Genomic DNA, 24,011 nt, shown 5'->3' with positions numbered 1-24,011 from the left:
GAACATGGGAATACAACTTCGTTTTGCGTGCTTCGGTTATTCATAACCGATCTTTTTAGTTGTGTTATTTATCTTTGTGATACCCTTCGTGCTTAAAGTATCTTGTATCATGATCTAGGTTACTCCACTTAGTTTGTATTAGGCACACTTATATTTTTGCAATGGCTAAAATTGTAAAAGAATTTTTTTAGAACATATTGACCTCCGTCTAAGTTACCATATTTATCCTTTCACCATGTAAGTGAGACCTTTTCCCCACAAGAGAGGGCACCACTTTAACCTCTCATATCCATTGTTCTTTAAGCTAATCGTTGGAGATTTCCCTCCCAAGTGCTCCAATCTTGTTGATCCTTTAAGAAAAACATATAGGAGAATTAGGCGTATCGTCTACACGAAGGTAATTAATTTCCCTTACGATCCACTGTGAATATTATTACTCCTGGGTGTTTGAGCATCCTAGATGAAGAGGTTGTTGTGTAGTTTAAACTTGGTGGCGTAGAGCTTCATGGCAAGATTGAGAGCTCCATTTTTGTTGCGTAGATAGCCCGAAGCATGTTTGTAAATGTTTTGTTGTCGCCTCCAAGGGAACCACTTAGTGGATCGAGACACTTTGCATGGCGTGAAGTCTCAAGGAGAATACAACGAACCACTCAAACTATTGGTGGACACTGTCTCATTACACCGCTCCAAGTGAGACTAAGGGGGGAGCTCATTTCCCCCCGACCCCCTCTCTCTCCACCTCTCCTCTCCTGCTTGTTGACCGAAGAAGGCCGGGCCGAACCCGACCCGTCTCCGGCGGCTCTGTCGGCCGGAGATGGGGAGGGGGACGCGCCGGAGTAGATATTAGGTGTAGATCTAGGGTTCTCGGCAAGATGCCGTGGTCTTGGAGTTGTATGCCAGCTCTTACGGGCGAGATCTGGCGCGGGAGGTGGTGGTGGCGGCGCGACACAGAGCTCCGGTGGTCGGAGACGGCGGCGCTCCGTTCCCTCTCAGAAATCTCCATCAATAAGCCCCTGGTTTGTTCCTTTCCTTTGGTATGCATAGCCTCTCCTTCGATTCTTCTCCCGCTGGCCGACCGAGGTGGTGAGGGGTGGGGAAGATCTGGATCGGGAGGTTGTGCTTCAGAGGGGAACAAGGGCCTCCATCCCTTGGTGATTCGGTGCAGCACCAGTGGGCGGCCGAAGAATGGACGCGTCAAGCCCCCGAGGTGGGGGTGGATCTCGTCTGTTCTTCCTGCCGAGGCCTGCGGAAATAAGCACCGTTGGCTACAGCACTGCGTCCTTGACGTCCTCAACATCAACCTGGCCAGCCGTGGCGGCGACAAGGAAGATGAAGACGGCGACGATGGTGTTGGCTTCTGTAGCCAGTATGTCCGGGATTTCCGAAACTTGGAAACAACATCGGCAAGCTTCTCTTTGACGACTCACTGTCGCCTGTCAAAGCCGGTGAGCTCCGGCACCCTTTTAACCTCCATCGGAGGCCTTCTTCAAGGTCAGCGGCCGCGCCCAACGTCGGTACTGAAGCAAGTGGTTTCGTCCCCGCGGCGGTGCTCGATGGCGGTGTAGCTGATCTCCGGCTCGGCAGAGGAGATAGGGAGGGACCTGATTGCTTTTCAGATCTTTCAGAGAGGTCTTCTCCACATAAACTGGGGACCTATGTATACTTTTCTTGATTTCATGGGGTCTTCTGTAATATTGTATACCTCCACTGTTTGTGTTCTAATATAAGCTTCCAGGCCCTTCGGGGCTCCCCTTGTCCAAAAAAAAGTGAGACTAAGGGCATCTCTCTGACGTAAATGGACCAACACATACAGTTTTGGTATGCGCAGATAGTCAAGCGGTCTAACATAGACGAACCAAGGTGTTTGCGATGAACCATTCCCAGCCCAAACTTGGTTTGGAATGCATCAGGGTGGACGCACCGTGGGCCTCTCGCTTGTCCTCCCACGTAGAACTCGGGCCCGCCTGGCAGCGGCCAAATGGGCGCTTCATTTTCTGCCTTGGAGGTCCATCAATGGTCACCACTAGACTACTGCACCGATATTGATGATGGTCGTATTCCATCCTTTTAAAGGCTAGTGTCTCGTACGCGCAAGTTCCCAGCACATCCATTGGCATTTCCCTTTCGAGTTCTTCTTGCTCCCCAAACTACCGGTAGTTGTGTTCCACCGTCGACATGGACCGAAAATGGGTAGGCTAACACTAGGCCATGGATCTCACCAAGTACAACATTAAACTGCCGCCCAAAGCTACAATCCTGAAGGGCTTTGGCATGAGCTTGAACGGGGTTCTAGTGTAGCCAATCCCCAAACAAAAGGAATTAGGCTACAAGGTATTCCGGATCCTACGGAAGGAGACACTGTGGTTGCCAGACCCAAGTACGACGCCGACAACGACTATTGGCCGATGCGATTTTGCGAGGAGCGAGAGGCGAGTTGAACCAATTTGATGACGAGCACCCACCGCTAGAGAACAAAGGCGGGCATGCAGACCACGTTCTAGTAAAGGCCATGTCGCATGGTCAAGACCGTCATTGAGAATGGCCACCCCATTGCCTTCATTTGGGAGGCTACGGGGGCCGATATCGTCAACCTCAACTCCGACAACAAGAATAGCGGATGTAGGCGGAACGGGCCCGACATAGGCCACGGATCCTCCTACGAGGAAGCCATCACTGAACTACCAGTCCTTTTGATTGGATGAATCCATTGATTAATCATATTTTGCCTTATGCAAAATTTCTTATACCATGGCTCATGCTTGGACGATGATCAAAATATGTACAACTTGGATTCTGAACCCATATGAGAAAATGCATCATGTTGTTGGGGCTGCCCCCTGATGTCTACGCACGTTTCTATTCTTGTAGACAGTGCTGGGCCTCCAAGTGCAGAGGTTTGTAGAACAACATCAAGTTTCCCTTAAGTGGATCACCCAATGTTTATCAAACTCGGGGAGATAGAGGTCAAAGATATACCTCTCAAGCAAGCCTGCAATTATGATACAAGAAGTCTCTTGTGTCCCCAACACACCCAATACACTTGTCAGATGTATAGGTGCACTAGTTCGATGAAGAGATAGTAAAATGGAAGTCATATGGATGAATATGAGTGGTAATAACAATCTGAAATAAATATGCCAGCAAGTAAACATGCAGTAAAACAATAAATAAACGGTGATTCGATGTTTGGAAACAAGGCCTAGGGATCATATTTTCACTAGTGGTCACTCTCAACAATGATATCACAATGGAATATAAATATCAGACTTTCACTATGCTACTCTGAAAGACTCTCCGGCTGGATAACGAACACTAATCCATCGCGTATGTCTGCAAAAGCAAACCTGAGAAATGTATTCCCAAGTAGTAATGAACACCCCGCGCTGCACTTTGAGCATTCATAGGCGGTACTAACACACCACAATTTTATAGAGACATCCAACTCAAATCATAATTCAGTGAACAAGTATTCTGTGAAATATAGCCTAAGAGACCCACACGGTGCACACACTCCACCCTTACACACGTGGGACAAGGAGTCTCCGAAGTTCACATAAGTAAAGTTCTCTTGAATAGCATAACGACATCTAGATTACAAAGCTCATGGTCACATAAAGATCACACCATGGGAGAGAGAGACAGACCACATAGCTACCGGTAGAGCCCTCAGCCCCGATGGAGTACTACTCCCTCCTCATCGTAGGAGTCAGCAACGGCGATGCGGGTGGAGTCGATGGAGATGGCTCCGGGGGCAGTTCCCCGTCCCAGCAGCGTGTCGGAACATAGACTTCTGTCCCCCGGATCTTATCTGCAACGGCGGCGGAGCTACGAAACTTTTCGTGGGGGGGCTTGTATATTTAGGGTTTTCGCGTCGAAGGGAATTTATAGGCGAAAGGATGAGGTTGGTGGAGGCTAGGTGGCCCCAAACCATGCCTAGGCGCTGGGCCCGTGCCTAGGGGTGGTTTGGCCACCTCGGCGCCCCTCCATCTCGTCTTTGGACTCCGTCTTCGTTACAGTGAAACGTTAACTTCGACTTTTGTTTCGTCCAATTTCGAGAATATTTCATGTCCAACTTTTCTGAAATACAAAATAATATAAAACAGGGATTTGGCACTTTGGCATCTTGTCAATAGGTTACTGCCGGAAAATGCATAAAAGTGCCACGAAGTGTAAACAAAACATATAGCAATTGGTGTGAAACAAGCATGGAACATAAAAAATTATTGATACGTTTGGAACGTATCAACATCCCCAAACTTAACTCCTGCTCGTTCTCGAGTAGGTAACTGATAATAAAATAATTATAAGGTGACATGAAGCCAACACAATCTTGATCAAGTATGTAAAGCATTGTGAGCTGGGATCTAAATACTCTAAACATAGGCATCATAGCTATAATTCAATAGAACTTAGCAACTATGTTATACATGAAGAGTAATGATTGCGCCTGAAGCACACGTCCGTTGGGAACCCCAAGAGAAAGGTGTGATGCGTACAGTAGCAAGTTTTCCCTCAGAAAGAAACCAAGGTTTATCGAACCAGTAGGAGCCAAGAAGCACGTTGAAGGTTGATGGCGGCGGAGTGTAGTGCGCAACACTAGGGATTCCGGCGCCAACGTGGAACCTGCACAACACAATCACAGAACTTTGCCCCAACGTAACAGTGAGGTTGTCAATCTCACCGGCTTGCTGTAAACAAAGGATTAGATGTATAGTGTGGATGATGATGATTGTTTGCGAAGAACAGTAAAGAACAATTGCGATGGGTGTATTTCAGATGTAAAGAATAGGACCGGGGTCCACAGATCACTAGTGGTGTCTCTCCCATAAGATAAACAGATGTTGGGTGAACAAATTACAGTTGGGCAATTGACAAATAAAGAAGGCATAACAATGCACATACATATATCATGATGAGTACTATGAGATTCAATCAGTGCATTACGACAAAGTACATAGACCGCTATCCAGCATGCATCTATGCCTAAAAAGTCCACTTTCAGGTTATCATCCGAACCCCTTCCGGTATTAAGTTGTAAACAAGAGACAACTGCATTAAGTATGGTGCGTAATGTAATCAACACAAATATCCTTAGACAAAGCATCGATGTTTTATCCCTAGTGGCAACAGCACATCCACAACCTTAGAACTTTCTGTCACTGTCCCAGATTTAATGAAGGCATGAACCCACTATCGAGCATAAATACTCCCACTTGGAGTCACAAGTATCAACTTGGCTAGAGCCTCTACTAGCAACGGAGAGCATGCAAGAACATAAATAACATATATGATAGATTGATAATCAACTTGACATAGTATTCAATATTCATCGGATCCCAACAAACACAACATGTAGCATTACAAATAGATGATCTTGATCATGATAGGCAGCTCACAAGATCTAACATGGTAGCACAATGAGGAGAAGACAACCATCTAGCTACTGCTATGGACCCATAGTCCAGGGGTGGACTACTCACACATCGATCCGGAGGCAATCATGGCGATGAAGAGACCTCCGGGAGATGATTCCCCTCTCCGGGAGGGTGCCGGAGGCGATCTCCTAAATCCCCCGAGATGGGATTGGCGGCGGCGGCGTCTCTGGAAGGTTTTCCGTATCGTGGCTCTCGGTACTGGGGGTTTCGCTACGAAGACTTTAAGTAGGCGGAAGGGCAGGTCAGGGGGCCACACGAGGGCCCCACACAACAGGCCGGCGTGGCCAGGGCTTGGGCCGCGCCGCCCTAGTGTGGCGTCGCCTCGTGGCCCCACTTCTTATCCTCTTCGGTCTTCTGGAAGCTTCGTGGAAAAATAGGACCCTAGGCGTTGATTTCGTCCAATTCCGAGAATATTTCTTTACTAGGATTTCTGAAACCAAAAACAGCAGAAAACTGAAGGAGATATGCCCTAGAGGCAATAATAAAGTGGTTATTATTTATATCTTTATGTTTATGATAAATGTTTATATATCATGCTATAATTGTATTAACCGAAACATTAGTACATGTGTGATATGTAGACAACAAGAAGTCCCTAGTATGCCTCTTAAACTAGCTTGTTGATTAATGGATGATTAGTTTCATAATCATGAACATTGGATGTTATTAATAACAAGGTTATATCATTATATGAATGATGTAATGGATACACCCAATTAAGCGTAGCATAAGATCTCGTCATTAAGTTATTTGCTATAAGCTTTCGATACATAGTTACCTAGTCCTTATGACCATGAGATCATGTAAATCACTTATACCGGAAAGGTACTTTGATTACACCAAACGCCACTGCGTAAATGGGTGGTTATAAAGGTGGGATTAAGTATCCGGAAAGTATGAGTTGAGGCATATGGATCAACAGTGGGATTTGTCCATCCCGATGACGGATAGATATACTCTGGGCCCTCTCGGTGGAATGTCGTCTAATGTCTTGCAAGCATATGAATGAGTTCATAAAGAGACCACATACCACGGTACGAGTAAAGAGTACTTGTCAGGAAACGAGGTTGAACAAGGTATAGAGTGATACCGAAGATCAAACCTCGGACAAGTAAAATATCGCGAGACAAAGGGAATTGGTATAGTATGTGAATGGTTCATTCGATCACTAAAGTCATCGTTGAATATGTGGGAGCCATTATGGATCTCCAGATCCCGCTATTGGTTATTGGTCAGAGTGAGTACTCAACCATGTCCGCATAGTTCACGAACCGTAGGGTGACACACTTAAAGTTGGATGTTGAAATGGTAGTACTTGAATATGGAATGGAGTTCGAATATTTGTTCGGAGTCCCGGATGAGATCCCGGACATCACGAGGAGTTTCGGAATGGTCCGGAGAATAAGATTCATATATGGGAAGTCATTTTATGTGAATTAAAATGATCCAGAAGGTTCTACGGAAGGTTCTAGAAGGTTCTAGAAAAGTCCGGAAGAAATAAGGATGGAAGGTGGAGTCCCAAAGGGACTCCACCCACCTTGGCCGGCCAACCTAAGGGAGGAGGAGTCCCAAGTGGACTCCCCACCATGGTGGCCGGCCACCCCACCAAGCAAAGGGGGGAGTCCCACTCCCCCTAGGTTTGGACACTTGGAAGGTTTTGGTTGGGGTCTTATTCGGACTCTTTGACCTAAGCCTTGGGGCTTCCACCTATATAAAGAGGGGGAGAGAGGGGCTGGCCGGCCACTCAAGCCACCACCATGGCCGCACCCCTCAAGGGTGCCCTAGCCGGCGCCCCTCTCCCCAAACCCTAGCGGTCTCTCTCTCCTCCACCATATCCCGCACGCTTAAGCGAAGCTCCGCCGGATTTCTCCACCGCCACCGACACCACGCCATCGTGCTGTCGGATTCAAGAGGAGCTACTACTTCCGCTGCCCGCTGGAACGGGGAGGTGGACGTCGTCTTCATCAACAACCGAACGTGTGACCGAGTACGGAGGTGCTGCCCGTTCGTGGCGCCGGAACCGATCGTGATCAAGATCTTCTACGCGCTTTTGCAAGCGGCAAGTGATCGTCTACCGCAACAACAAGAGCCTCCTCTTGTAGGCTTTGGAATCTCTTCAAGGGTGAGACTCGATACCCCCTCGTTGCTACCGTCTTCTAGATTGCATCTTGGCTTGGATTGCGTGTTCGCCGTAGGAAAATTTTTGTTTTCTATGCAACGTTATCCTACAGTGGTATCAGAGCCGTGTCTATGCATAGATGGTTGCACGAGTAGAACACAATGGTTTTGTGGGCGTTGATGCTCTTGTTATCTTTAGTTTGAGTATTTTGCATCTTTGTGGCATAGTGGGATGAAGCGGCTCGGACTAACTTTACATGACCGCGTTCATGAGACTTGTTCCTCGTTCGACATGCAACTTGTATTGCATAAGAGGCTTTGCGGGTGTCTGTCTCTCCTACTATAGTGAAGATTCAACTTACTCTTCTATTGAAAACATTAGTATCACCGTTGTGGTTCATGTTCGTAGGTAGATTAGATCTCTCTCGAAAACCCTAAACCACGTAAAATATGCAAACCAAATTAGAGACGTCTAACTTGTTTTTGCAGGGTTTGGTGATGTGATATGGCCATGATATGATGATGAATATGTATGAGATGATCATTATTGTATTGTGGCAACCGGCAGGAGCCTTATGGTTGTCTTTAATTTTTCATGTTGAGTAGTATTTCAAAGTAGTTGTAATAGTTGCTACATGAGGTGAACAACCATGAAGACAGCGCCATGGACCTTGACGCTATGCCGACGATGATGGAGATCATGCCCGAAGATGATGGAGATCATGTCCGTGCTTTGGAGATGAAGATCAAAGGCGCAAAGACAAAAGGGCCATATCATATCACATATGAACTGCATGTGATGTTAATCCTTTTATGCATCTTATTTTGCTTAGAACGCGACGATAGCATTATAAGATGATCCCTCACATTAATATCAAGATAATAAAGTGTTCTCCCCTCGTATGCACCGTTGTAACAGTTCGTCGTTTCAAAGCATCTCGTGATGATCGGATGTGATAGATTCAACGATTCACATACAACGGGTGTAAGCCATGTTGCACACGCGGAATACTTGGGTTTGCTTGACGAGCCTAGCATGTACAGACATGGCCTCGGGACAACGGAAACCGAAAGGTTGAACACGAGTCATATGGATGATATGATCAACATGTTGATGTTCACCATTGAAGCTACATCATCTCACGTGATAATCGGTTTTTGGTGTAGTGGATTTGGATCGTGTACCACTTAACAACTATGAGGGATGTTGTATTAAGTGGGAGTTCATTAGTAATTAGATTAAAACATGAACTAATTATCATAAACCTAGTTTGAGTAGTATTTTGAATTAATTTTGTAGTATTGGCATCCTTTTACTACTATGCGCTAGTCTTGTAATTGAGATAGAAATACTGTTAAAATCTGACAAGAAACTTTACGGTTTGGTACCGTATTGTTAAAGAATCAAGAATTAATTAAGTCCTATTGCAAACTTTTAGTAAACCTCACATTGTTGATTCAAAGAGTTATGGTTTCAATTAGTACCTAAAGTTATCTTGTCTCCGTCAAACTTGATGTTCAAATTTGTTTGAAAAATAAGGAGCTGAAAATTTAGTTTTCAGAAATAATCAAGGTATGAGATATATGAGATATCTAAGACCTTATTGCAAGATGATAGAATATAATTTGGTGAGACTACATAAACTCATAAGTTTTATGGGAATGTACGAAGGTTGAAGACGCAAGGCGTCCCAATCCTCCAACCATTGGGGCACTAGCGATATTCGCATATCCATGAAGTAATCATCCTTAGTATGCACCGTTGGTAAGACTCGTCGTTTCGAAGCATCACGTGATGATCGGGTGTGATAGATTCTACGTGTGCTTACAACGGATGCAAGTTAGATTTGCACATGCAAATACTAAGGTTAAAACTTTACGAGCCTAGCATGTACAGACATGGTCTCGAAAAGTCGTCATGATATGATGGATAAAATTATGAGTGAAATTGTTCATATTACAAAGTTACTAATAGTGAAATCTGAAATACTTGTCATATGATGATCAACTTCAAAGTAAGAACCTCAAGGTTATTGGTATTTTACCAACAAACCTAGAAGTTATTAATGTTGAAGTGTTTTTCTAAATAATGAGGAAAGCTAAAAGAGAAACTGCAAAAGATATTTTGGCAAAAAGAAAAGAAAAGACTAGAAAGTCTAGCTCAGGTGTATATAAATGATATACATGTTATGGTTGTATTCCTAGTTAAGTCACACAATGAAATTCTTGGGTATTAGTACCATATTGGTTGGTATGAAGTGTCATACAAAACAATGCAATACAAGAATACAATGGCCTAAGTGACTGACAAGGAATATGATAGGAATGCACGTCTGGAACAAAATAAAGTGTTATTATGTTCGTCGTTGGCATTCTATCTAGCCCTTAGAATTTATAATAAAGAACTTAATAATTGTTATTTTGCTCTGGTCAAATGAAAACAATGAGTTGTTCGAATTATGACATTACTCCATGTACGATGGATAAGTTATTATAAATCTTAATGGTGAAACACACATACATAACACTGACGCTAAAATGCCATAAGGCAAATGATTTGAATTCCACTTATTTGTGGAACCGCCATTTATGTCATGTTAGAAAGGATCGCATGAAGGAACTCCATGCAAATGGATTTTTGGAGTCATTCGATTTGTTGAATCGTTTGGCACTTGCAAAATCTTTTCTAAAAGGTAATGACTGAAATACCGTTCATAGGCCGAAGAGTTGAACGGGCAACTAACTTAGTGAAAACATACATAATGATATATGTGGTTCACTGGACATAGTTGTATGCGGAAGATTCTTCTACTTCATGAAAACTTTCAAACAATGAATTGAGTATATATGTGGATATATTCAATAAGGAAAAGTTTGAAACATTTGAATAGGATTCAAATAAATTTCAGCATGAAGTAGAAATCATCGTAATAGAAATATCTATGATTGGATCATGGTGGAAATATTTGAATTACGAATTTTAGCGAACATCTAAGAGAGTTATGAAATTGTTCTACAACTCACGTTTCTTGGAGTATCATAGTGATGAAGAAGTATCCAAGAGATGTATCCAATACTTGTTGGGTCAATGATGAGATAAAATATTGATGTCATTATATTTTTGTGGATTATGCTTTAGTGACTACCGCTTTTACACTGAATAGAGTATCATCATGATCCGAAGAAATGACACCATACGAGTTATGGCATGGGTATAAACCCTAATAGTCCTTTCTTTAAATTTTGGTCTAAAAGTTAACAACCAAAATCGGATGAATGTCTTTGTTGGTTATCCCAGAGAATTGATTTAGAATTCTTCCCACTATGGAGACAAAGACAAAAGTGTTTGTCAATGTTTCTTATTTCCAAGAAATTGTTTCTAGTGAAGTATTTGAGTGGGAGGACAATATAATTTGATAAGGTTTATGAACCTGAGCATAATGATCAGAGTAGCGCATCATCGGAATTGGTTTCAGAAGCGGCCACAACGATCATGGCTCCCATGACTACAAAGTGTTTTAGCCATGGAGATCGAAGTACTTATTGAACCTTGTAGGTATGGTTTACTTTGTGATCAAATAAATGATTTGTGGACAAAGGATTGATTTTGAACAATGATAAACCAACTACAAACAAAGAAGTTATGATGGGCCCTGACTCCGTTAAAATGGCCATACGCCATGAAATCCATAATAGATGAATACTTTTTGAAAGTAAATGGATCTATAGACTTGGATGAAATATCCTTAAAGAAGCTCGACTTGTCGAAAAATTGTTTACGACAAAGTTCAAAGAGTTGACTACGATAAGATTAGATCTTCCGTAGCAATGCTTATAGTCTATGTGGATTATTCTAGTAATCACTACATATTTCTTTTATGAGATATGCTAGTAGGATGGCAAAATACACTACTTAACAGAAGTATGTATACAAGATACAACCAATTGTTTTGCTAGTCCGTAGAATACTAGATAGGTATACGAACTTCAATTGGATGAAGTGAGTATTACGGAGTTGGAATCTTCACCAGATGAAATAGTCAAAGAGTTTTTGTTTTCATCAGAAATGATGAAGAGGCTTGCATTTGCAAGAAATTAAGTGGGAGCGCTGAGACATATTTATAATACTTTATGTAGATGACATATAGTTGGTTATAAATAATGTAATTATATACTTGATTAAAATGTTTCATTGAAAATTAACTTCAATGAAAGGATATGGACTAAAACATATTTAGTGTCAAGATCTATGAAGATAGATTGAAACACATAATAAGTTTAAGTCAAAGTACATAGAATGGATATTGAAATAGTTCAATATAGAAATATTAAGAAAATGTTCTTGTCATGTGAAGGTTTAACAAGACTTGAGTGTATCTGACACTCGATGAGTAAAAACACATGAGTGATTTTAGATCACGAATAATATGTACAAAATCAGATATCTTGTGCTCTAAAATGTTATGAGCATATACCGGAATGATTCATAAGATGATCATGGGACGACAGTAAGAATATCCTTGAGTACTTTAGAAGAACTAAGGATATATATATATATTTTTTTGTATGAAGAAATGACAAACAAATCGCTGTAAGGTGTTACACCGATATTGGTTTTGTCACATATAAAATATAATTTCAATCTCAAATTAGACTAAGTGTTGTTTAAAAGGTAGCACAATGAGCTAGAAGTTGTCTATGCTAGATTTAGAAGAGTTCTAAATATTGTGACGGAATCTACAAAAGAAGGCAGAGTTTGTCATTTTTTTGATAATGACAAAGGATGTTAAGTCAAGAGGTTCTTTGAGAACTTGGTGTATTTCCGACAGAGTCAGAACTTTGAAGCTATATTGTGTGTGACAATATTAGTGACATATTTCAGACCGCGGAATTAAGGTTCCACCAGAAGACCAAACATATTTAATGCCGACTCATTTGGAAATGAGTGATGCGTTAAGACGCAAATGAATTACAAAATACATACGTTTTCTGAGCTTGTCAGATCCGTTGACTAAAAACCTCTCCCGTGAGCAATACATGATAAAACACCGGAAGTCCAAAGTGTTATATCTTTACAAATGTAAACTAGATTATTGACTCTAGTGCAAGTGGGAGACTGAAGGAGATATGCCCTAGAGGCAATAATAAAGTGGTTATTATTTATATCTTTATGTTTATGATAAATGTTTATATATCATGCTATAATTGTATTAACCGAAACATTAGTACATGTGTGATATGTAGACAACAAGAAGTCCCTAGTATGCCTCTTAAACTAGCTTGTTGATTAATGGATGATTAGTTTCATAATCATGAACATTGGATGTTATTAATAACAAGGTTATATCATTATATGAATGATGTAATGGATACACCCAATTAAGCGTAGCATAAGATCTCGTCATTAAGTTATTTGCTATAAGCTTTCGATACATAGTTACCTAGTCCTTATGACCATGAGATCATGTAAATCACTTATACCGGAAAGGTACTTTGATTACACCAAACGCCACTGCGTAAATGGGTGGTTATAAAGGTGGGATTAAGTATCCGGAAAGTATGAGTTGAGGCATATGGATCAACAGTGGGATTTGTCCATCCCGATGACGGATAGATATACTCTGGGCCCTCTCGGTGGAATGTCGTCTAATGTCTTGCAAGCATATGAATGAGTTCATAAAGAGACCACATACCACGGTACGAGTAAAGAGTACTTGTCAGGAAACGAGGTTGAACAAGGTATAGAGTGATACCGAAGATCAAACCTCGGACAAGTAAAATATCGCGAGACAAAGGGAATTGGTATAGTATGTGAATGGTTCATTCGATCACTAAAGTCATCGTTGAATATGTGGGAGCCATTATGGATCTCCAGATCCTGCTATTGGTTATTGGTCAGAGTGAGTACTCAACCATGTCCGCATAGTTCACGAACCGTAGGGTGACACACTTAAAGTTGGATGTTGAAATGGTAGTACTTGAATATGGAATGGAGTTCGAATATTTGTTCGGAGTCCCGGATGAGATCCCGGACATCACGAGGAGTTCCGGAATGGTCCGGAGAATAAGATTCATATATGGGAAGTCATTTTATGTGAATTAAAATGATCCGGAAGGTTCTACGGAAGGTTCTAGAAGGTTCTAGAAAAGTCCGGAAGAAATAAGGATGGAAGGTGGAGTCCCAAAGGGACTCCACCCACCTTGGCCGGCCAACCTAAGGGAGGAGGAGTCCCAAGTGGACTCCCCACCATGGTGGCCGGCCACCCCACCAAGGAAAGGGGGGAGTCCCACTCCCCCTAGGTTTGGACACTTGGAAGGTTTTGGTTGGGGTCTTATTCGGACTCTTTGACCTAAGCCTTGGGGCTTCCACCTATATAAAGAGGGGGAGAGAGGGGCTGGCCGGCCACTCAAGCCACCACCATGGCCGCACCCCTCAAGGGTGCCCTAGCCGGCGCCCCTCTCCCCAAACCCTAGCGGTCTCTCTCTCCTCCACCATATCCCGCACGCTTAAGCGAAGCTTCGCCGGATTTCTCCACCGCCACCGACACCACGCCGTCGTGCTGTTGGATTCAAGAGGAGCTACTACTTCCGCTGCCCGCTGGAACGGGGAGGTGGACGTCGTCTTCATCAACAACCAAACGTGTGACCGAGTACGGAGGTGCTGCCCGTTCGTGGCGCCGGAACCGATCGTGATCAAGATCTTCTACGTGCTTTTGCAAGCGGCAAGTGATCGTCTACCGCAGCAACAAGAGCCTCCTCTTGTAGGCTTTGGAATCTCTTCAAGGGTGAGACTCGATACCCCCTCGTTGCTACCGTCTTCTAGATTGCATCTTGGCTTGGATTGCGTGTTCGCGGTAGGAAAATTTTTGTTTTCTATGCAACGTTATCCTACAAAAACAGCAACTGGCTCTTCGGCATCTCGTCAATAGGTTAGTGCCGGAAAATGCATAATAATGACATAAAGTGTGTATAAACATGTGAGTATCATCATAAAAGTAGCATGGAACATAAGAAATTATAGATACGTTTGAGACGTATCAAGCATCCCCAAGCTTAGTTCCTACTCACCCTCGAGTAGGTAAACGATAACAAAGATAATTTCTGAAGTGACATGCTATCATAATCTTGATCATACTATTGTAAGCATATGAGATGAATGCAGCGATTCGAAGCAATGATGAAGATAATGAGTAAACAAATGAATCATATAGCAAAGACTTTTCATGAATAATACTTTCAAGACAAGCATCAATAAGACTTGCATAAGAGTTACTCATAAAGCAATAAGTTCGAAGTAAAGGCATTGAAGCAACACAAAGGAAGATATAAGTTTCAGCGGTTGCTTTCAACTTCAACATATTTATCTCATGGATAATTGTCAACACAAAGTAATATAACAAGTGCAATAGGTAAACATGTAAGAATCAATGCACACAGTTGACACAAGTGTTTGCTTCTGGGATAGAAAGAAGTAGGTAAACTGACTCAACAATAAAGTAAAAGATAGGCCCTTCGCAGAGGGAAGCATTGATTACTATTTTTGTGCTAGAGCTTTTCATTTTGAAAACATAGAAACAATTTTGTCAACGGTAGTAATAAAGCATATGTGTTATGTATAAGATATCCTATAAGTTGCAAGCCTCATGCATAGTATACTAATAGTGCTCGCACCTTGTCCTAATTAGCTTGGATTAACACGAATTATCATTGCATAGCATATGTTTCAACCAAGTGTCACAAAGGGGTACCTCTATGCCGCCTGTACAGGGGTCTAAGGAGAAGGTTCGCATTGGATTTCTCGCTTTTGATCATTCTCAACTTAGACACCCATACCGGGACAACATAGACAACAGATAATGGACTCCTCTTTAATGCATAAGCATTCAACAACAATTAATTTTCTCATAAGAGATTGAGGTTTTGTGTCCAAACTGAAACTTCCACCATGAATCATGGCTTTAGTTAGCGGCCCAATGTTCTTCTCTAACAGTATGCATACTCAAACCATTTGATCATGAAAATCTCCCTTACTTCAGACAAGACGAACATGCATAGCAACTCACATGATATTCAACAAAGTTGAAAGAGTTGATGGCGTCCCCAGAAACATGGTTACCGCTCAACAAGCAACTTATTAAGAAATAAGACACATAAGTACATATTCTTCACCATAATAGTTTTTAAGGCTATTTGTCCCATGAGCTATATATTGTAAAGGCAAAGAATAGAAATTTAAAGGTAGCACTCAAGTAATGTACTTTGGAATGGCGAGGAAATACCATGTGGTAGGTAGGTATGGTGGACACAAATGGCATAGTATTTGGCTCAAGGATTTGGATGTACGAGAAGAATTCCTCTCAATACAAGGCTAGGCTAGCAAGGTTGTTTGAAGCAAACTCAAGTATAAAAGGTGCAGCAAAGCTCACATATGAACATATTGTAACTATTATAAGACTTTACATTGTCTCCTTGTTGTTCAAACACCTTAACCAGAAAATATCTAGACTCTAGAGATCAATCATGCAAACCAAATTTTAACAAGCTCTATGTAGTTATTCATTAATGAGTACAAGGTACATGATGCAAGAGCTTAAACATGATCTATATGAGCACAACAATTGCCAAGTATCACATTATTCAAGACATTAAACCATTTACCACATGCAGCATTTTCCGTTTCCAACCATATAACAATGAATGAAATAGTCCAACTTTCGCGATGAACATTAGAAATAAAGCTAAGAACACATGTGTTCATACGAAACAGCGGAGCGTGTCTCTCTCCCAAACAAAGAATGCTAGGATCCGATCTTATTCAAACAAAACAAAAATAAAAACAAAAACAAACAGACGCTCCAAGTAAAGCACATAAGATGTGACGGAATAAAAATATAGTTTCACTAGAGGAACCTGATAAGTTGCCGATGAAGAAGGGATGCCTTGGGCATCCCCAAGCTTAGACGCTTGAGTCGTCTTAAAATATGCAGGGATGAACCACGGTGGCATCCCCAAGCTTTGACTTTTCACTCTTCTTAATCATATTGTATCATCCTCCTCTCTTGACCCTTGAAAACTTCCTCCACACCAAACTCAAAACAAACTCATTAGAGGGTCAGTGCATAATTCATATATTCAGAGGTGACATAATCATTCTTAACACTTCTGGACATTGCACAAAGCTACTGAAAGTTAATGGAACAAAGAAATCCATCAAACATAGCAAAATAGGCAATGTGAAATAAAAGGCAGAATCTGTCAAAACAGAACAGTCCGTAAAGACGAATTTTTTAGAGGCACCAGACTTGCTCAGATGAAAATGCCCAAATTGAATGCAAGTTGCGTACATATCTGAGGATCACGCACGTAAATTGGCAGATTTTTCTGAGTTACCTATAGAGAACCATACCCAAATTCGTGACAGCAAGAAATCTGTTTCTGCGCAGTAATCCAAATCTAGTATTGACTTTACTATCAAAGACTTTACTTGGCACAACAATGCAATAAAATAAAGATAAGGAGAGGTTGCTACAGTAGTAACAACTTCCAAGACTCAAATATAAAACAAAGTGCAGAAGTAAAATAATGGGTTGTCTCCCATAAGCACTTTTCTTTAACGCCTTTCAGCTAGGCGCAGAAAGTGTGAATCAAGTATTATCAAGAGATGAAGCATCGACATCATAATTTGTTCTAATAATAGAATCATAAGGTAACTTCATTCTCTTTCTAGGGAAGTGTTCCATACCTTTCTTGAGAGGAAATTGATATTTAATATTACCTTCCTTCATATCAATGGTGGCACCAACAGTTCGAAGAAAAGGTCTTCCCAATATAATGGGACAAGATGCATTGCATTCAATATCCAAGACAACAAAATCAACGGGGACAAGGTTATTTTTAACCATAATATGAACATTATCAATCCTCCCCAAAGGTTTCTTTATAGCATTATCAGCAAGATTAACATCCAAATAACAATTTTTCAATGGTGGCAAGTCAAGCATATCATATATTTTCTTAGGCATAACAGAAATAGTTGCACCAAGATCACATAAAGCATTACAATCAAAATCATTGACCCTCATCTTAATGATGGGCTCCCAACCATCTTCCAACTTCCTAGGAATAGAGGTTTCAAGTTTTAGTTTCTCTTCTCTAGCTTTTATGAGAGCATTTGTAATATGTTTTGTAAAGGCCAAATTTATAGCACTAGCATTGGGACTTTTAGCAAGTTTTTGTAAGAACTTTATAACTTCAGAATGTGACAATCATCAAAGTCTAAATCATTATGACCTATAGCAATGGGATCATTGTCCCCAATGTTGGAAAAAATTTCAGCAGTTTTATCAGAAGCAGTTTCAGCAGTTTTAGCAATTTCAGGTAATTTTGCACGCTTTGCACTAGGAGTAGAAACATTGCCAACACCAATTATTTTACCATTGATAGTAGGAAGTTTAGCAACATGTGAATCATTATCATTACTAGTGGTGGTGATAGTCCAAACTTTAGCTACATTATTCTCTTTAGCAAGTTTTTCATTTTCTTCTCTTTCCCATCTAGCATGCAATTCAGCCATCAATCTTATATTCTCATTAATTCTAACTTAGATGGCATTTGTTGTAGTAACAATCTTATTTTCATTATCCTTATTAGGCATAACTTTCAATTTTAAAAGATCAACATCAGAGGCAAGTCTATCAACCTTAGAAGCAAGAATATCAATTTTATAAAGCTTTTCTTCAACAGATTTGTTAAAAGCAGTTTGTGTACTAATAAATTCTTTAAGCATGGCTTCAAGACCAGGGGGTACACTCTTATTATTTCTGTAAGAATTCCCATAAGAATTACCATAACCATTACCATTAGCAGAAGGATATGGCCTATAGTTGTTACCAGAATTATTCCTATAAGCATTGTTGTTGAAATTATTATTTTTAATGAAGTTCACATCAACATGTTCTTCTTGGGCAACCAATGAAGCTAAAGGAACATTATTAGGATCATAATTAGATCTACCATTCACAAGCATAGACATAATCACATCAATCTTATCACTCAAGGAGGAAGTTTCTTCAACAGAATTTACCTTCTTACCTTGTGGAGCTCTTTCGGTGTGCCATTCAGAGTAATTTATCATCATATCATCAAGAAGCTTTGTAGCCGCCCCCAAGGTGATGGACATAAAGGTACCTCTAGCAGCTGAATCCAATAGGTTCCGCGAAGAAAAATTCAATCCTGCATAGAAGGTTTGGATGATCATCCAAGTAGTTAGTCCATGGGTTGGGCAATTCTTTACCAAAGATTTCATTCTCTCCCATGCTTGAGCAACATGTTCATTATCTAATTGCTTGAAATTCATTATGCTACTTCTCAAAGATATAATTTTAGCGGGAGGATAATATCTACCAATAAAAGCATCCTTACATTTAGTCCATGAATCAATACTATTCTTAGGCAAAGATAGCAACCAATCTTTAGCTCTTCCTCTTAAGGAGAAAGGAAACAATTTTAATTTTATAATGTCACCATCTACATCCTTATACTTTTGCATTTCACATAGTTCAACAAAATTATTAAGATGGGCAGCAGCATCATCAGAACTAACACCAGAAAATTGCTCTCTCATAACAAGATTCAGTAAAGCAGGTTTAATTTCAAAGAATTCTGCTGTAGTAGCAGGTGGAGCAATAGGTGTGCATAAGAAATCATTATTATTTGTGTTTGTGAAGTCACACAACTTAGTGTTTTCAGGAGTATTCATTTTAGCAATAGTAAATAAAGCAAACTAGATAAAGTAAATGCGAGTAACTAATTTTTTTGTGTTTTTGATATAGAGAACAAGACAGTAAATAAAGTAAAACTAGCAACTAATTTTTTTGTGTTTTGTTTAAGTGCAGCAAACAAAGTAGTAAATAAAATAAATCAAGACAAAAACAAAGTAAAGAGATTGGAAGTGGAGACTCCCCTTGCAGCGTGTCTTGATCTCCCTGGCAACGACGCCAGAAAAAATGCTTGATTGCGCGTGAAACACACGTCCGTTGGGAACCCCAAGAGGAAGGTGTGATGCGTACAGTAGCAAGTTTTCCCTCAGAAAGAAACCAAGGTTTATCGAACCAGTAGGAGCCAAGAAGCACGTTGAAGGTTGATGGCGGCGGAGTGTAGTGCGGCGCAACACCAGGGATTCCGGCGCCAACGTGGAACCCGCACAACACAATCACGTAACTTTGCCCCAACGTAACAGTGAGGTTGTCAATCTCACCGGCTTGCTGTAAACAAAGGATTAGATGTATAGTGTGGATGATGATGATTGTTTGCAAAGAACAGTAAAGAACAATTGCAGTAGATTGTATTTCAGATGTAAAGAATAGGACCGGGGTCCACAGATCACTAGTGGTGTCTCTCCCATAAGATAAACAGATGTTGGGTGAACAAATTACAGTTGGACAATTGACAAATAAAGAAGGCATAACAATGCACATACATATATCATGATGAGTACTATGAGATTCAATCAGGGCATTACGACAAAGTACATAGACCGCTATCCAGCATGCATCTATGCCTAAAAAGTCCACTTTCAGGTTATCATCTGAACCCCTTCCGGTATTAAGTTGTAAACAACAGACAATTGCATTAAGTATGGTGCGTAATGTAATCAACACAAATATCCTTAGACAAAGCATCGATGTTTTATCCCTAGTGGCAACAGCACATCCATAACCTTAGAACTTTCTCATCACGGTCCTGCATTTAATGGAGGCATGAACCCACTATCGAGCATAAATACTCCCTCTTGGAGTCACAAGTATCAACTTGGCCAGAGCCTCTACTAGCAACGGAGAGCATGCAAGAACATAAATAACATATATGATAGATTGATAATCAACTTGACATAGTATTCAATATTCATCGGATCCCAACAAACACAACATGTAGCATTACAAATAGATGATCTTGATCATGATAGGCAGCTCACAAGATCTAACATGGTAGCACAATGAGGAGAAGACAACCATCTAGCTACTGCTATGGACCCATAGTCCAGGGGTGGACTACTCACACATCGATCCGGAGGCGATCATGGCGATGAAGAGACCTCCGGGAGATGATTCCCCTCTCCGGCAGGGTGCCGGAGGTGATCTCCTGAATCCCCCGAGATGGGATTGGCGGCGGCGGCGTCTCTGGAAGGTTTTCCGTATCGTGGCTCTCGGTACTGGGGGTTTCGCGACGAAGACTTTAAGTAGGCGGAAGGGCAGGTCAGGGGGCCACACGAGGGCCCCACACAACAGGCCGGCGCGGCCATGGCTTGGGCCGCGCCGCCCTAGTGTGGCGTCGCCTCGTGGCCCCACTTCTTATCCTCTTCGGTCTTCTGGAAGCTTCGTGGAAAAATAGGACCCTAGGCGTTGATTTCGTCCAATTCCGAGAATATTTCCGTACTAGGATTTCTGAAACCAAAAACAGCAGAAAACAGCAACTGGCTCTTCGGCATCTCGTCAATAGGTTAGTGCCGGAAAATGCATAATAATGACATAAAGTGTGTATAAAACATGTGAGTATCATCATAAAAGTAGCATGGAACATAAGAAATTATAGATACGTTTGGGACGTATCAAGTAACTCAAACAAAAGATCATGAATAATAGTGCATTGAAAGCAACTGTTTGTTTATGAGCATATAGTAAACATAACAAAGTGGTACTCAATATGTCCTTTATGAAGTAGCAAAACATAAATGGTATGACACCTTTAAAGTTCAAAGGGTGACTAGATACAAGTAATTTGAGAGCAAGCAATAGCATAATCATGAATCAATCAATAATAATTTTGGGACTATGCACATTGCACTAAGAATGACAACTATGGTCTCTTAATCGGTGCATAAGGTAGAAGGTGAAGACTCAACATGAAAGTAAAAGAAAGGCCCTTCGCAGAGGGAAGCAGGGATTACCCATGTGCTAGAGCTTTTTATCAAAGCAATAGGAGTGTTGCAAATATTTATTTTGAGAGATGCAACTCATGTCAATGATAGTGATAAATAGTATGGCTTATGCATAATTACTTCCTATAAGTTTGCTTGCCTCATGCATAATATACTAATAGTGCTCACACCTTGTCCTAATTAGTTTGAACTTCCATAGATTTTCATCACATACATATGTTTTAACCAAGTGTCACAAAGGGGTACCTCCTTGCCTCCTGTACAGAGGTCGTAGGAGATGAATCTCATTCGATTTCTCAATTTTGATGAATCTCAAGTTTTTGGACATCCATACCGGGAAAGTAAGGACAACAGATATTGGACTTTGGCCCAGCTGAAACTTCCACCATGTGAACATGGCTTTAATTGGCGGCCCAATGTTCCTCTCTAACAATATGCATACTCCAATCTTTGCAACTAATGGTAAATCTCCCTTCTTCAAACAAGATGAGCATGCATAGTGATTCACATGATATTCAACAAAGGCATATTGATGGTGTTCCCCATGACATCATGATTATCACACAACAAGCAACTTATAAGAACTAAAAATGCATAGGACATAATACTTACCACAATAGTTTTTTAGACTACTTTTCCATGAGCTATAATTTACACAAAACATGTGATTATTTTTGAAGGTTTAAAGGTAGCACACAAGCAATTTACTTTGGAGTGACGGTAAAATACAACATATAGGTAGATATGGTGGACACAATTGGAAACTTTGGTTTTTCGTGGTTGGATGCACGAGTAGAGCTCATACTCAGTACATGTGAAGGGTAGCAAAAGACTGAGAGTGACCAACTAAGAGAGCAATAATGATCATAATCATGCATAGCGACAAAACATTATCAATCAAAGCATAAAGTGATATTACAAGTCAAAAACTAAATGATCATAGAGATTTTAGTTGACTGGTTATAGTCATAACATGGTATAAGCATGTGCCAAGTCAACCTAATAAAGGATCAAAGAAGAATACCACAATATTATGCTTTTATGATGGAAATAACACATGATTCTTTCAATGACACATTATGCACTCTCAGTCATTTGAAACAAGTCATGGTACAACAATAAATACTAAGCATATGACAAGATAACATCCAACATGACATGCCAAAGTCTATGCCACAGTCTAGACAAGCTTCGTTTTGCATCACTATAGGCATGAAACATTTTACTCGTATCCAGCACCAATCAACTTATCTGAAATAGCTCTCGGAGATGAAATACATTATGGACAAGAGAGATAACCATACACAAGTAAAGAATACTAACGATCTCTGAATAAAATTCAAGTGAAAGAACAAGAGCTAAATGCACTACTAGAAAACTAGAACACTCGCAAAACAATAGCAGTGAAAACTAGATCGTACCATGCAATTAAAACGGAGCGGGTTTTTCTCCAAAACAAATGTGTCAGGATCCAACATATGCTACATCAAACAAAACAAAACAAAAATACAGACGCTCCAAGAACAACACATAGCGTAAAAGCAATAAAAATATAGTGCATAGAGAGATGACATGTTGCTTTGTTGATGACGAGGGGATGCCTTACCTCTTGAATATTTCTTGGGCTGCAGGGGCATCCCCAAGCTTGAGATTTTGTCCATTCTTCATCTCATCACATCATTCTTCTCTTCCTACACTTGAAAACTTCATTCATACAAAACTTCAGACAATTCTCTATTAACAGCATTAGTACAATCAAAATAACAAATTCACTTGGGTTCAGTTCTAACATATATCAAACATCTATTAAAGCATTAGCTATTGTAGCAAAATTTTAAAAAAGCTCTTTGATCAAAAGAATTCAAAAAAGTAAGAGATGTAGAGACAAATGCAAATAGTGCAGAAATCTGTCAAAACATAACAACATGTAAAGATCGATTTTTTTTCGAAAATCCTATGTTGCTCATCTCGAAAAGTGGTAAACTAACGAAAGTTAGATAATAACATGGGGCATATGCATAAAAAATAGCAGCTTAAAATTCCGCTCTGGATATTTTTACGATGTTTTATGGTAACAACACAGAATCTATTTTCAGGACAACAACTTCCCCAAATATTACTTTCTTCCTATTAGAGACTATTGTTAGCATAAAAACGAAATAAAAATGATAAGAAGAGGTTATTACAGAGGTAATAACTTCCAAGACTCAACAAAAAGAAATATTACAGAAAATAAACATGGGTTATCTACCAAGAATGCTTTTTTAATGCCTTTCAGCTAGGCGCAGTAGTTTGAGAAGATGCTCACATAGGAAATATGAATTGAATTAAAAGAAAGCATCAAGAAGAAAATATAAAACACATTTATGTCTAACCCACTTCCTATGTATAGGTGTCTTGTACACAAATAAATTCACAAAGAACAAAGTGACAAGCATAGGAAGATAAAACAAGAGTAACTTCAAAACTTTCAGCATATAGATAGGTGTTTTAGTACCATGAGAACTTCTACAATCATATAT

The sequence above is a fragment of the Lolium perenne genome, chromosome 3 (genome assembly GCF_019359855.2).
Source record: "Lolium perenne isolate Kyuss_39 chromosome 3, Kyuss_2.0, whole genome shotgun sequence".
In the NCBI taxonomy this organism is placed as follows: Eukaryota; Viridiplantae; Streptophyta; class Magnoliopsida; order Poales; family Poaceae; genus Lolium; species Lolium perenne.
Note: the sequence above shows the minus strand (reverse complement) of the source record.